This window comes from Panthera leo, chromosome B2 (assembly GCF_018350215.1).
Source record: "Panthera leo isolate Ple1 chromosome B2, P.leo_Ple1_pat1.1, whole genome shotgun sequence".
Lineage (NCBI taxonomy): Eukaryota > Metazoa > Chordata > Mammalia > Carnivora > Felidae > Panthera > Panthera leo.
This window is the reverse complement of record NC_056683.1, coordinates 40,235,821-40,251,422: the sequence shown is the minus strand read 5'-3', so window position 1 is coordinate 40,251,422 and position 15,602 is coordinate 40,235,821. Positions and strand designations below refer to the sequence as shown.

Genomic DNA, 15,602 nt, shown 5'->3' with positions numbered 1-15,602 from the left:
CTGAGATCAGGGTGTTAGCAGGGCCTCGTTCCCTCTGAAGATACTAGGGAAGGATCTGTTCCAGGCCCCTTTCTCACCTTCTGGTAGTTTCTGGGCTTGTGACAGCAGAACAGCAACCCTCTCACACATCGGCGTTCTCCCTGTGTGAGGGCCTGTGTCCTAATTTCCCCTTTTTGTAAGGATACCAGTCAAGACTGGATGAGAGACCCACCCTACTCCAGGATGACCACCTCTTCACAGCTAATTACATCTGCAGTGACCCCATTTCTACAAAAAGCCCTCATCTGAGGTACTGGGGTTAGGACTTCAACCTAGGAATGTGGGGGACACGCAATCCAACCCATGGCACAATTCAACCCACAGAATAGATGGATTATGGAAAGGCAAGGGCGGAAGTAGGGAGACCAGTTAGGAAGTTATCACAATAGCCCAACAAGAGAAGCCGCTGGCTTGGACCAACGTGGTAGCCATGGAGGTGGTGAGAAAGTGGCGAGTCTGGAGATATTTTGAAGAATCACGTTGCCATCATTTGCTGGTGGATTGGATGCGGAGTGTGAAGGAAAGAGAGGAGTCGCCGTGACTCCTGGGTTGCAGGCCTCAGTAACTACAAGGGAGTTGGGGGTCTTTCTTTCCTAAATTCTCCTCTCCCTTGGGGACCCTCCTCAGCAGCTTTTGCAGGGCCCTCCTCCAGGGCAGGCCTATCAACTGTTGGATTCTTCAGGGCTCCATCCTGGACTGCCTCTCTGGTCTCTCCTGATCGATAGGATCTTTCTCATGTTGAGGGCAAATATCCTGAATGTGCTTTTTGGGTCCTTCCCACAGGCCCCGGCTCTGGAGGATGCTGAAGGAGGAAGACATGGGAGCAGGACGACCCTGAAAGATTAAGTCTCCCAATCCTGCAACAGGTATAGCTGCTCTGAAATGCTTTGTGATGAAGGAGTCCTAAAAGTGTTTCTTTGCTATCTGCGGTGTGGAAAATGCCTTGCGAAGGGGAGGGGGGCTGCTGTGGGCCTGGACAACCCTAGATTTCTGGAAAAGGTCTCTCTGGGAAATGGTTGGCGATTATGGATTCACGCGCTGGAATTCAGCATCCCTTGGAATGGGGCTGAGGGCACCGTGCCGTGTCTCTCTTGACTTTTGCAGTTGTTGTGAATAGCAGAGGAGCCAAAGGACCCTCATGGATGGTAGCTCTATCTGCGTTCAGGGGGAATTAGACATCTCTGGAGAGCTGCAGTACAGAAGGCTGCGCTGAGAACCCCCACAGGGCCTGCCAGAGGCAGATTTCTGACCCCCCGTTCTCTTCCAAGCTCAGTTTGTCCCTCTAGAAAATGGGCGCATAGCCGTGATTCTTCTGCCAGGTCCCACGCAGACGGCGTCTGAAGGGTCAATAAATTTGTGTATAAACAGATTTTTTTTCTGTATGTTTAAACCCCGGCATAGCAAGAGATGGCTATTTTCCACAAATTCTCGGTGACGGCGGGGAAGGAGGGTGGCGGGTGTCTAATGTGATATGTGCAGGTTGTTTTTCTTGGCACCCGCCACACTTTTCATCTCTCTTATGTGGGACTCAAAGCTGATTGCTTCTGTTTCTCTTTTGTTGTGCTTGATTTTGATTTAATTTTTAAGCCATTGTGTCTTGGGGTTCCAGTAAGAAACAGATGGCTCACTCAAATGGAGTAATCTAAGAGCTTTTCCTGAAGGGGCTGTTTATAGTGGCGTAGGCAGGGTTAAGAGAACCGAGCACAGGATGTGGAAGCATCCCAGGGCTAGTGACGTCAGGGAGCTGTTACCATACCTAGTCCTGAAAGAAAGAGGGAAGGACTGGTTATTAGAACTGGAAAGAGAAGCTACATGGAAAGGTTATCTCTGGTAGAAGGGTGCAGTCAACCTTCAGCAACTCTGCTGGGGAAGAGCCAGGGGAATAAATCTCCTCACTGAACTCACTTGTCAGTTCTCCCGTCTCCTGATGATGCCTCCCGTTAGGCACACTCAGCCAGAAGCTAGAAGGCGGGGAGCCATACCGATGCTGTCCAAAGAGATCAGATCCTCTGGGGAAGCAGAGCTGAGTGGAGAAGGGTGAATGTAGAGGTGCGAAAGGGAAATATCTGACCAAGCAAGAGATACAGGTTGCTTAGGTTGTATTGCAGAGGATGTCTCCATCCAAAGAGGGGTTTTGTTTGGTGGAGTGAGTGAAACGTTGCATTATTAGGTCAGCCACATAGATCTGTTGGACTGTGAGGGCTGGAAGGAGCAACAGAAATCCTCTAATCAAACTTCACCCTTTTTTAGTTGAAAAGACCCAGGAAAGTCAAGTGACTTGCCCAAGGCCACGCATGAATTCATGAAAGTGTTTCTGGGAAGCCTGTGACATTTTTAGGAGAAAACCAACACAAAACCACTTGAAACAGTTATGAAACAGTGTAAAGCAAAATCCAGGTACTTGCAGGAGAAAGGTGTGAATTAGTGTTTGTTTTTTTCTCACGTGTCAGTTGGGATTCTTTGGGGTTGTGACTGTCATAAAACCTAACTCAAAAGTGCTCCCACAGCACAGGGAATTAACTAATCAGCTCATGTACTTGCAAAGTTAGGGATGGGGTGGGCTGTATTGTGGATGTGAACTAGCAGCTCAGCATGATGTCAACCATTATTTCTTTCCATCTCTCTGTCACTCTTCCGTGATGTCAGTTCATCCTCAGGCTGGCTTTCCTCAGGGAGGCAGAATGGCTGCAGGAGTTCCTGGGCTCATAGTTGCATCCCTCTGGTCAGGAGGAAAGAAGCATTCCTTCTGGTAAAGAAAGTCCTTAGAAGATTGAGAAAGTGTCTTTTCCAGAATTCCATCCCCAGGAAACCAACCCTGGCATTTCATTGGCCCAAATTGAGCCATGTGCTTATTCCTCAGCCAATCCCAGTGCCCTCTGTTGATTGGCAGGGATGGGAAGTTTTTCTGGTTGGTCTATCCCTCTACTGGAGGAGTGTGTCAGCTTTCCCTAAAGCACCAGGACTGGCAGGAAGAGGACGAGACAAAGCCGGGGGTGAGGGTGGGGGTGGGGGTGGGGGTGGGGTGGGGGGGGGAGGAGATGGGTACCAGGAAAGTGGGAGCTGACATCCACTATACTGTATCATGCATAGAAAGCTATAGAAATTCCACTGATCTAGACCCATTGTTGGAAGTAACAGTGAGACAAAATCTGTTTTTAACTAGTGAAAGTCTGCATTTTAAAATATCTTACCATAGCATAGTTTCAGACAGAATCTTCCCAAACAGTTCCCAGACAGGCTTGCAATTAGCATCTGCTTCTCACTACGTCTTAAAACATAGGACCTTCTAGTAGATTGATCGTGCCTTCTACTATTCTGTTTAATTTCTCATATGCTTATTCAACCTTTTTATAGCCAGAGTAAACGCTGAACTCAAATTCTGGGTTAGTGGAGATTAAATTACATTAATGAAGTTCCTCATTTAAACCTTATCTATAAAATGGGAGTAGAATAGCACCTACTTTATAGGTCCGTTGTAAGGATTAACTGAGATAATCCAAGTAAAATGCCCAGTGTCCCAGTGGCTGGCCCAATAAATGTTATCTTTATTTGCTTCATATATCTCCAAATATTGTCACATTTATGTGTTTATGTGTGCATTTAGTCTAGGAAATTAACTCTCTTCACTACAAATTTATTGTTTGCCACTGATTAGTTCAGTTAGAGATGAGGTAAATAAAGGTGCTAAAAAATTTAGTGTTTATGGATTTTTTTCCACTGGAATGGTTTTTATTTTAGAATTCAGTTCGGGGAAAATCTAAAAAAAAGAAAATTTTAGTAGCATACAGTTAAGTTAAATGTAGGTATAATCCCTGGAAGTGAGGGAATTTTTATTTTGCAGTAACTTATTAATATATTCTTAGTTGAAAAGTTTTATAAGTAGTTGAAGGCCTGGAGCACCTGGGTGGCTCAATTGGTCGAGTGTCTGACTCTTGATTTCGGCTCAGGTCTTGATCTCATGATTCTTGAGACTGGGCCCCATATCGGGCTCTGTGCCAACAGCAAGGAACCTGCTTGGGATTCACTCTCTCCCTCTCTCTCTGCCTCTCCCCTGCTCTCACCCTCTCTGTCTCTCAAAATAAATAAATAAACATCTAAAAAACATAGTTGAAGGCCTGTCATGATCTATCCCAACTGATTTTCTTGCCTTTGTTCTCAGTTTGGAGGCTCCAGAAGGGGCAAGTGACCCTCTTCAGCTTTGGCTTCCCAAACCAACCACACCATTTGGGGTTTTCTGAGTGGATGGATTTTAGGATCACCTGAATCAAGTGGGATGCTATAGAAGCTAGAATCTGGTCTTGGGCATTTATTTCAGTTGAAGTCTAGCTGACAAAATGCTGTGAATTGTTCTCTAAAGCTTTTAGTGTCATAAAGCTGACCTCTCAGAATCTCAGCAGAGCCACCTGTCTTGGTTCGGGGGTTCCCAGATTAGCGGTGGGAGAGCACAGGTTGATCCTGTGCTCCCTCGAGTACCCTCAAGCTTTATCACCTATGTTTCAAAACCAGGAAGAGATAACCTGATAATGCAGGGTGAATAGGGTACAGTGAGGGGTCTGCAGATAGAAGAAAAATTTCCAGAACAACCAGGAACTTATAGACCTGAGAAAAATTCATACTCTCGCCCTTGCATATTGACAAAGATCAGTCTTAAATTTTCTGTAGGTCATTTGCTGACCCTGGAGCTGGTCACCATTGTGATAACTAGATGGGAACCAGTGATAATTAGATGATTGACCCTAAATTACTTGGTCCAGACAAGTCGTTCTCATATGTAGATGACTTGGATGAAGAACTATCCAAAAAATTGGAAGGGATTAGCCTAGAGCTACCAGCTTCTTATCTTGCTTTGCCTTCCTTAGTGGAGGGATGTTTTAAAAAACCTAACATCTGTTAGCATAGAATTTCATAAAAGAGTTTCATTTAAGAAAAGGAGTATTTTTTCCTGACATTGCCTGTAAAAACTACCTCACGCAGTTGGATCCTTCATTGCGATCTGTGGGTAACAAGAATTGGGGAGATGGAGAGTTATTTACTTCATGTGCAAGTATAGGGGGGCAAATCCTACTTTTTAAAGTCTCTCTTAGAGCCTAGGAATTCTCTTAAGCCATATCTTTATTTGACTTAAAGGAGCCGGAGAAATTCACTTGAACGCAAGGCTTGATGAGTCCAATTCATTTTATAAAGAAGGAACAGTTTACTCTCGTCATTAACTTAGAATTGTTAGTTTGATTTTCTGCCAGTAGAAAGAAAGTCTTGCAAGACCTACATAGTTCAGATTAAAAGGTATGTCAACAGTTTTTCTTTTTCCACAGTTTCACTCTAAAAATGATAAATCTGTTCGGTTGGACTTGACCTCCAGTTGTGTGGTATGTGCTTCTATGTGTGGGAAAGCGTACACACACACACACACACACACACACACACACACACAGAGAGAGAGAGAGAGAGAGAGAGAGAGAGAGAGAGAATTTAAAGCTCCAGAAAGGAAAGGGTGCTTGTGAGAAATCAGTCACTGGTGTTAGGACTTGTAGTAACTGTTGCATCTTGTAGCTGCCAAAACAGTATGAGTTAAGATGTCTTTTGGAGTCCTTAAAAAAAAACCCAACATATACCCAGCCACCCTTGGCATCCCAAACAGTCATAAAACATTCCTCATTCTGCTTCACTTCACATGCCTGCTTGGCTTTGCCACAAGCATGTTTTGCCTTCCAGCCAGGGATTAAGCTTCTGTGTGAGGCCATGACTGGTGTGAAAGCAATTTCTCTGTCATTGTTGAGGGGGGAGAAAAAACCGCTTGCACGCTTGTGCGAAATCCTGAGTGGAATTATGGAATCCTAGCTCCGAAGAGGGTTTTGAGGTCTGTGCCTTCCTGCCGGGCTATTCTAACACTCATCACCTTGACTGACAAAAGGCGACCTAATCCCAACGCTTCGTTGACCTCTGACACTTCATGGATCCCCTGTGAACAAGGACACGAACTGAGATGTGTCTTTCTCAAGAAAAAGCAGACCATTGGCCAACATACCACATATGCAGTTACTGCCCTGTTCACATCCTTGTTCTTGGGCACGGTGTCACTGTTTGAGTCCTGGTTGTATTCTCACAGATGCTCATACAGCACAGTCCTCGCCTGTTCTAGGAGACCCTCCATCTTCATTCAGACTCCTTACTACTTGTTTCTCCTCAGGTGTATCTCTCTCCACAGCACGCTATTCAGTGTGCCTAGTTATGGCTCCGTGTTCTTTCGGACAGACATTACCACAGCCGCCTTGCTTTGGTCAACTTGGGCTGCCATAACAAAATACCACAGACTGGGTGGCTTAAAATAGAAATTTATTTCTCACAGTTCTGAAGGGGAAGTCTAAAGATCAAGGGGTTGGCAAGGCAGGTTTCATTCTGAGAGCTCTTAGGATAGTTTGTAGGCGGCCGCCATCTTGATGTGTGCTCATTTGACATCTTCTTTGTGTCCTTGCAAAAAAAGGAAGCTCTGGTGTCTCTTCTTCTTATAAGGACACTAATCCCATCATGGGGCTCCAGCCTTGTGAGTCTTCTTAATATAGTTGGTTCCCAAAGGCCCCATCTCCTAATACTATCAGATTGGGGGCTAGGGTTTCAACATATGAATTTGGGTTGGGGGATGGGGGGTGGGACACAGACTTTCAGTCCCTAACAATTCTGAATCGTTATTTGTGGTTCCCGTGAAGTGTTTGGAGGGTCGTTGATCCAGGAGCCCTGCAGTCAGTAGAGAAAGCCTTAGAATTACAAACTTTTGTTGCTCTGTAAGAAGTACAGTGTCCTACTGGTGGCTTACTGGACTACAAAATCGGAAGACCTTTACCACACACTTCAAGGTGACCTGTGGCAGACTGATGATCTCCTTTTCTTTTCAGATCTTAGGTTTCCTAGGTCCAGATGTCAGTGTTAAAAGGTGTGGATGCCAAACTTGCTCAGCCTCAATGAATTGTGGATGGTTCCGCATTCAATATTCCCTGACCACCATCTATAGCCTCCCTTATGGGCCTCTAAAAGGGAGGCTCTTAGAACAAAAACCTGGGAACATGGCTTATTTCTTAGCGCTTTATCTTCTTGGGCATTCACTCCCTTTCATGGGGGAAAGGAAGGCAGTAAATTATAATGCAACTGTTCCTTATTCCTTTAGAGATCAATATTTTACAGTGTCATTTTAAATGTATAAAAATATAAATATGGTAATGTCCACATGGGCGCGCGCGCGCGCGCGCACACACACACACACACACACACACACACACACACACACATACCTGGGCCAGGTGGAAGATTTTAAAATACAAAAAGGCCTTTGAAAATTATTTTAAACTTTCAAGGAACAGATAATTTCTGTGTTATATAAACTGTTCCAGGATTTAGAAAAAAGATGGAACACTTCCAGATTCTTTTTTCAAGCAAACATGACCCTGATAACAAATCTGGCAAGCCCCCAAAGGGAGGCTCTCTACCAGTCTCTCATAGGAATGTAAAAATTTTAGATGAAATTCTAGTGAGTAGATTTCGACAATAGATATATGAATGTTCCACTATACCCAAGAAGGTTATGGAATGCAGGAATGGCTTCATATATATATATATTTTTCATTTGCTTCACATAAATTATTTAAGTAAAAATATGCAATGATCTCATTAATTCCAGAAGTACATTCAGTCAGTTCAACTTCTAATTTTTACAAACCACTTAGAAACGAGTATATAAAATGACCATTCCTTCGTATAATAAGGAAGATTGAGTTCATACAGCCTACTGTCATTATACTTATCGGGGCCACAATAAAGGCATTATTGGATATGGCTGAGATCAAAACAAAAAGCCAGTGCAGAAAGTTATGAAAGTGGTAACATTAACTTTAGAGAATAAATATTGTAAAGAAAAGGATAAAATTATCATTACAGATTGCTTAGTTGTAGATCAAGGAGGCTTAAAGAGATTAAGTTAAAACCCTACTTCTAGGTGGTGAGATTACAATTAAGGATTTAGATATTTCTGAAATTAGTTCAAGAGTCTGATGCCATTCCTGTCAAAGTCCCATCAGGATTTTTAAAATTTCACAAGATGGTTATCAGTCTATATGGAAAAATATGTAGATGAGAACCTCATGGGGAATCTTGGAAATGGCTCGAGGAGAAGGGAGTTAGATCTATTGGATATTACAATATATAGCAATACTAGATATTAAAGTGTACCTTTGTAATTAAAACACCATGGTATTGACATAAAAAGAGGAAGTAGGTGAGTGAACTAGGATAGTTCAAAAGCAGACCCTCACATAAATAATTCGATAAATCATAAAGAAGTCATCACAGATCAGGGGGGGAAGGAAGAATTATTCAATAAATAATTTTGATGCATAGTTAGCAATTTGGAAAAAATCATTCTAACTTCACCACAATGAATTACATATTGATTAAACAATTAAGTGCAAAATGTAGAGGCATAGGGAAATCTATAGAATTGAATATTGCTTTAGAAACAAAAGAAAAACACTCAAAAATGAAAAGAACAGTCCATCAAACTACAGAAAAAAATCAAAGATTTCTTCATGTAAAAAACCAGTGGGGTAACAATAGGGAAAGATTTGCATTCATATGACAGAATTTGTATCTTTATTTTGTGACGTGCTCAAACAAATAAAAAAAAACTAATAAAAAAAAAACCCTAAAACCTTGGTTGGACACTTGAATAGATAACTACATATAGCACCATACACATATATGGAAAATGTTCAATTTTGTAATAAGAGATATGTAGATTGAAACAGCAGCAAAATACTATTTTAACATATTATTTGAAGAATACATTAAAAAATTAATGTTTATTTATTTTGAGAGAGAGAGAGAGAGAGAGAGAGAGAGAGAGACAGCGTAAGCAGGGGAGGGACAGAGAGAGAGGGAGACACGAATTCATGAACCACTCAGATCATGACCTGAGCCAAAGTCAGATGCTCCACCAACTAAGCCAGCCAGGCACCCCTCCAAAGAATGCATTTTTAATGGTAATCCCCAGTTCTGGAGGTATTGCGATATTCAGTGTATTAAAGAGCCATATTATTTATTCATACATTTTGATCCACTTCTGTAGACCATCTTCCACAGTAATACCACTTCTGTGGACCATCTTCCCACATTCCCTCCATGAGGGAAATAATACACAACATTTAATAACCTATTTAAACAAAGATGCTCCCTGAAGCATTATTTACAAAGTAGCCACATGCGCGTGCACGTGTCCGTGTGTGCGCACACACACACTCTCACACACACACACACACACACACACACACAATGTCCAACTGTTGAATAACTGTCAAATAAGATAGTTCCTCTATCAGCGTAATACTCTAGTATAATTAACAATTATTTTGAAGATATGCAGCAATGTGACATGATATTTACAATATAATTTTATGTATAGAAATTGCCAATAAATTGTGGTGTAGTTTCACTATGGAATACAACTATATAACTATGCAATTAAATTGAATGAACCATAGCTGTGTGCGACAACAGGGAAGGATCTCAGGAACATAGCTGTTAAGTAGAAAAGCAAGTTGCAATGTGATCCCAATTACACAAAGTTCAGATACATACAGAGCTAATGATACAGTGTTTAGACATCCACATGCATGGGGTGCCTGGGTGGCTCAGTCGGTTAAGCATCCCTCTTCAGCTCGGGTCATGATCTGGTGGTTCATGAATTGGAGCCCGGTATCAGGCTCTGTGCTGACAGCTCAGACCGTGGAGCCTGCTTCAGATTCTGTGTCTCCCTGTCTCTCTTTGCCCTTCCCCAGCTTGTGCTCTCTCTCTCTCTCAGAAATAATAAATGAATAAACTTAAAAAAAAAAGTTTAGATGTCCACATGCATGTGCAAACCCTATAAGAACAAGCGATCATAGACAAAAATTCAGGCTAGTCGTGGAAGGAGAGAAGAGAATGAGGGAGGAGCCCCTGGGGGCTACCTAGGGGATGGTAAAGTCTCTTTCTCAAGCTGAACTATGGACACGTGTGTGTATATATATATATATATATATATATATATATATATATATGTGTGTGTGTATATATAAATATATATATACACACATTTGTGTGTACATACATATGTATATATGCATAAGTGTGTATATATACACACGTATATACACACATATGTATACACACACATATATATATGTATATATATTATTGCTCTTTTTTATACCTTAACATAAGCAACAAATATTTTTAATGTCAAATACATTAAGTGTGTTAATTTCACAAAGGAGTATCAAAACCCATATTCACTGATTACAATTATGTTCAAAATATGTGTCCCTAAAAAAAGATGGTAAGAAAGTATATAGGTAACAGTGACTGTGTTAGTGACTGTGTTAGACTGGGTAGCTTATTCTTTCTTTTTCTCTCATTTCAAATAAAACAGGCATGCCTTGTTTTATTGTGCTTTGCAGAGTTTTGTGGCAACCCTGTGTTGAGCAAGTCTATCGGTGTCATTTTTCCAACAGCATCTGCTTAGTTTGTGTCTCTGTGTCACATTTTGGTAATTCTCACAATATTTCAGACATTTTCATGACTGTTTGCTTATATTTGTGATGGCGACCTGTGATCGGTGTTCTTTGATGTTACTATTGGAGCCTGAAGATGGGACTGAATTGCTGCAATCTCATGATCAAGCTTTAATAGATGAGGAGTTGCTTCCTGTGGATGAGCAAAGAAAGTGGTTTCTTGAGATGGAATCTACACCTGGTGAAGATGCTATGAAGATTGTTGAAATGACAACGAAGGATTTAGAATATTACATAAAGTTTGTCGATAAAGCAGTGGCAGGGTGTGAGAGGACTGACTCCAGTTTTGAAAGAAGTTCTGTTGTGGGTAAAATGCTATCAAACAGTATCACATGCTACAGAGAAATTATTTGTGAAAGGAAGAGTTAGATGATGTAGCAAACATCATTGTTGTCTTATTTTGAGAAGCTGCCATAGCCACCCTGATCAGTCGGCAGCCATCAAGTGGAGTCAGGTCCCTCCACCAGCAGAAAGATTATGATTTCACTGAAAGCTCAGATGATGGTTTGCATTTTTTAGCAATCAAATATTTTAAATTAAGTTGTTTTTTTAGACATAATGCTATTGAACATTTAATGGACTATAGTACAGTATAAACATAAATTTTATATGCACTGAGAAACCAAAAATTCACTTGAAACGCTTTACTGCCATATTCACTTTATATCAGTGGTCTGGAACTGAACCCACAGTATCTCTGAGGTATGCCTGTCTGTGCATATGTTACATTTTTTTAAACAAAGGAAAATTGAAGAATACTTCTGCAATTATAGGATGACTTAAGCTTCCAGTGGAGGGATTGCCGTTGTCCAGAGAGTAATAGACCTCACCAATGACGCAGAAGGGGAGGTGGATTTAAAATGTAAAAGGAAGATGGAAAAATATGTCCACGAATAGTCACTGAGCATCTTTCTTGTGTGAGAAAGCCTTGACCTGACCTGTGTTCTGAAAACATCTTTTGTATACTGAGTTTATTGAATTGCTGCAAGGGATGAATTTAAAAAGGCTGGCATTTCTTTGGGTTCCCTTAAAAACATTTTTTTAGCTTATTATTTTGTCTGGTTATAAAAATAATACAGTGATTTGAAATATTCTTACAAAAATGTAATGGAACCAGTAGCTGAGCGGACACTAGAACTAATTTGCAGTTGAAAGAAAATACAGGGGATAGAGGAACATGTTAGAAGACACCATGAGGATGCATTCAGGAAGTTCTTGGAACATATGACCCATACGCTGCTCATAAATAAAATGGCATGGAAAAGGAGGGGTAGCACTATGGAATAAATTTTAAAAGACTCAAGGGACATATCAGCCAAATTCCAGTGTAAATCTTGTTTGGACCCTGATTTAAACAACCCAACTGTGAAAAGGCATTTATGAGACCCATTAGGAAAATTGGGACACTAATTGGATATTTGATATTGAGAAATTATTGTTAATTTTTAGGTGTGATATTATTATTTATGGTTATATTTTAAAAATACATACTATAGTGTTTGTGAGCAAATGAAGTATCAAATACTTTAAAACAGTCCAGTGGAGAGTTTGAGTATATTAAACTCATATATAAGGTCATGAGGTCATATATAAGGTTATATATATATGACCTTATATAAACTCATATATAAGGTCATATATATATAAGGTATATATAAACTCATATATATAATATAAAAGGTCCAGATGTTTTTGGGGTATTTATGGATCAATGATATATCCAGGGTTTATGTTAAAATAATCCAGGGACAGGAGCCCTAGTGGGATATAGATGAAACAAGGTCAGCCATGTATGATAATTGAGGCCCAGCAGTGGGTACATATATTCTTGCCACATTTGTATATATGCTTAGAATTTTTCATAATAAAACATAAATAAGGGTAATACATGCTCACAGCTGAAAATGTAAAAAATATAGAAAAATATAAAGAAGAAAATGAAAGTCACCCATAATCCCACCCCTTGGAGATAACTACTATAACATTTTTATAAGAAAGAATCCTTCTATGCTCTCTTTATGCATTTACAATATATGTTCTTATACACCCACACTTTTAAACAAGAAATTATGCTATCTATATTGTTTTGTATTCTGCTTTTTTATATTGTGGGCACTATTGTGCTTTAGTGCCTTTAGATCTTCATCATAATTTAACATTATGGCTGTGTATTATTCTAATATGTGATAGCACATACAACATGCCATAATTTATTGATCTAAGCAGTCCTTTGCAAATGGGTATCTAAATTGTTTAATTTTTCCCCCCCTATTCAATCATTTCTTCTGTTACTCCTTCTGTCAAGTATCTAGAAAGTCAAAGTGTTTTTAAGGCTTTTTTTCTCTCTTGTGACAAACTGCTTGTTGGAAGTGAGATACTGTTTGAACTTCCTTCTGTAACATACATGATTACCCATTTCATCATCATCTCAGCAACATTTGGTGCTATAGTGACAATATTTTAAATGTTCATCAGTCTGATAGAGGGATAATGAATATCTTATTTTAATTTGTGTTTTTAAAATTACTAGTGAGATGAAAATCTTTTTGTAAGTGTATGTCAGTATTTATTTTATGCCTATGTGTTCATATCTTTCCCCCAATTCTTGTATTTATCCCCCCACTTACTGATTCATAAAGGTTCTTTACATAGTAAAGGATACTAATATTTCATGTATAAGTTGCCATTTTTCTCCCCAGTTTGTTGTCATTTAACTTTAGGTCATTTTTTTTTTTAAGTAGGCTCCATGCCCCACATGGGGCTTGATCTCATGACCCTGAGACCAAGAGTTGGATGCTCTATCGACTGAACCAGCCAGGCACCCCAACCTTACATCATTTTTGAACAGTCATTTGTCTGGAATTATTTTAGTCGATTTTTTAAAGTTGTAAGTCTGTATTTTTTTTCCTTTTAGCCTTTCCAATTTTCTACATTTTTATTTTTGTAATCTTATTTAATATTTTATATTTATACTTAACATTTTACTGTAGCATTGTCCTTCAAGGTTTGCTTTTTTATTTTAATACATTTATTGGTTATTAAAGAAGATGCTTATGGTAGAAAGAATACATTTTTAAAAAATTTACCTAGAATTTGTCTGTCATACAATGCATCAGATAAAATTTGGTAATTTATCTTTCTATGTGCATATATTAGTTAAAGTAACACTTGCTGACGGACAGTTAAAACCCCAACTTGTGATTTAACACAGTAGAGGTTTATTTCTTAGTCCAACATAGGTGTTTCTGATTAGTGGTCAGCCCTCCAGTGAGTAGATTCAGTGGCCCAGGGTCCTTCATCATATTATTCTTCCATTCCCTAGGGCTTTGGGCTCCTCTGCATTTAGTTGGCAGTTGGAAGAAGAGAGCATGGAGAAAGCATGTCACTTCCCAACCACCTCAGTTTGAAAGTGCTTCATGTCATTTCTGCCTATATTCCATTGGTGGGAATAGTCACATGGATATACCTAGGTAGAAGGGATGCTGGGAAATGTAGTCCCTGGCTGGGTACCAGCTTTCCAGTGAAAACCCTACACTCTGGAAAGAGCATGAATATTTGTTGGACGTTTAGCCGAACCTGTCACCATTTGTTATATTTATAACCTATGGTGACAGGGGCGCCTGGGTGGCTCAATCAGTTGAGCGTCGGACTTCAGCTCAGGTCATGATCTCATGGTTCATGAGTTTGAGCCCCACGTCGGGCTCTGTGCTGACAGTTCAGAGCCTGGAGCCTGCTTCCGATTCTGTGCCTCCCTCTTTCTCTGCTCCTCCCCTGCTCACTCTCTGTCTGTCTGTCTCTCTCAAAGATAAATAAGCATTAAAAAAAATTATAATGTATATGATGTATATTTTCTTTACAAAATGGAATCATCCTATTAAGAGTCTTTAATTTTAGTGCCATTTTGTGAGCATTTGTGTCTTTAAATCTCTTTCAAAAATAAGAGTTTTAATGTCTACATATTATTCCCTGTTTTGATGTATCATAATTGATTTAACACTTTTCTATTATGGTACAGTTAGGCTTTCCTAGATTTTTATTATTCTGAATAGTGCTGCTATTGTAAATGTCTTTGTGCATAAATCTTTGAGTATTCCTCTGATTATTTCCTCAGGGACAATTCTTGGGAGTGAACTTGCTCAGTGTTAAGGCTGGCGATGCATATTACCAGATGGCCCTTCAGAAATGTGGACATATTTATACTCTTATCAGTAGTGTCTGAGGATTCTTATTTCAGAGCACTCTTGACTATCCATGGGCATTATAGTTGTTTCAGTTTTTGCCAATTCGGTCATTGAAAACCGTACTGCACTGTTTTAATTTGCAAGCTTTCCTTACAGTGGGTTTGAACATTTTTTTTCATGAGGCCGTCAGTAATCTGTGTGTGTGTGTGTGTGTGTGTGTGTGTGTGTGTGTGTGTGTGTGAGAATTACCTCTTTGAATCCTTTTTCGTTTTTATTTTGAAGTGTTCCATCTTCTTTTCAATCATTTATAAGAGATTTGTATGCGGCATGTATTAACTTGTCATGTTATAAATATTTTTATCTGGCTTCTCCTTCCCTTGATTTTTCTTTGTGACCTAATTTTTTAAGATTAAACTCTACAGTTGGAGCCCTGATGTGTAATATCGTATGCATTGAATCTGCCCGGTTAGCGGTACTTCTGAGATTAATAACATTTTAAAAAGCAAAGCAGATTCTTTTTTCTGACCCATCATATGGTTTGAATGTTCTCAATGTGAAATTTTAGTTATCTTGAAGTGAGGGGATTTAAAGTAGTCATCAATAAAAAAATGGACTCGGGGCGCCTGGGTGGCTCAGTCGGTTGAGCGTCCGACTTCGGCTCAGGTCATGATCTCGCGGTTCGTGAGTTCAGGCCCCGCGTCGGGCTCTGTGCTGACAGCTCGAAGCCTGGAGCCTGCTTCGGATTCAGTGTCTCCCTCTCTCTCTGCCCCTTCCCTGCTCATGCTCTGTC

The 15,602-nt window shown here is 40.0% G+C and overlaps 1 protein-coding gene across 12 annotated transcripts in view; it reads left to right on the top strand.

The window, feature by feature from the left end:
• The window catches only part of TRERF1 (transcriptional regulating factor 1), a 226,275-nt gene that overhangs the window by 102,890 nt on the left and 107,783 nt on the right, over positions 1 to 15,602 (top strand). For 11 of the 12 annotated variants that reach the window (XM_042938766.1, XM_042938763.1, XM_042938761.1 and 8 more), the window contains one exon: positions 823 to 905. The exons of the other annotated variant lie outside the window; for it this stretch is intronic. The gene's annotated coding sequence lies outside the window, so the exon portion shown is untranslated. The remainder of the gene's footprint in view (positions 1 to 822; positions 906 to 15,602) is intronic. 12 annotated transcript variants of the gene reach the window in all.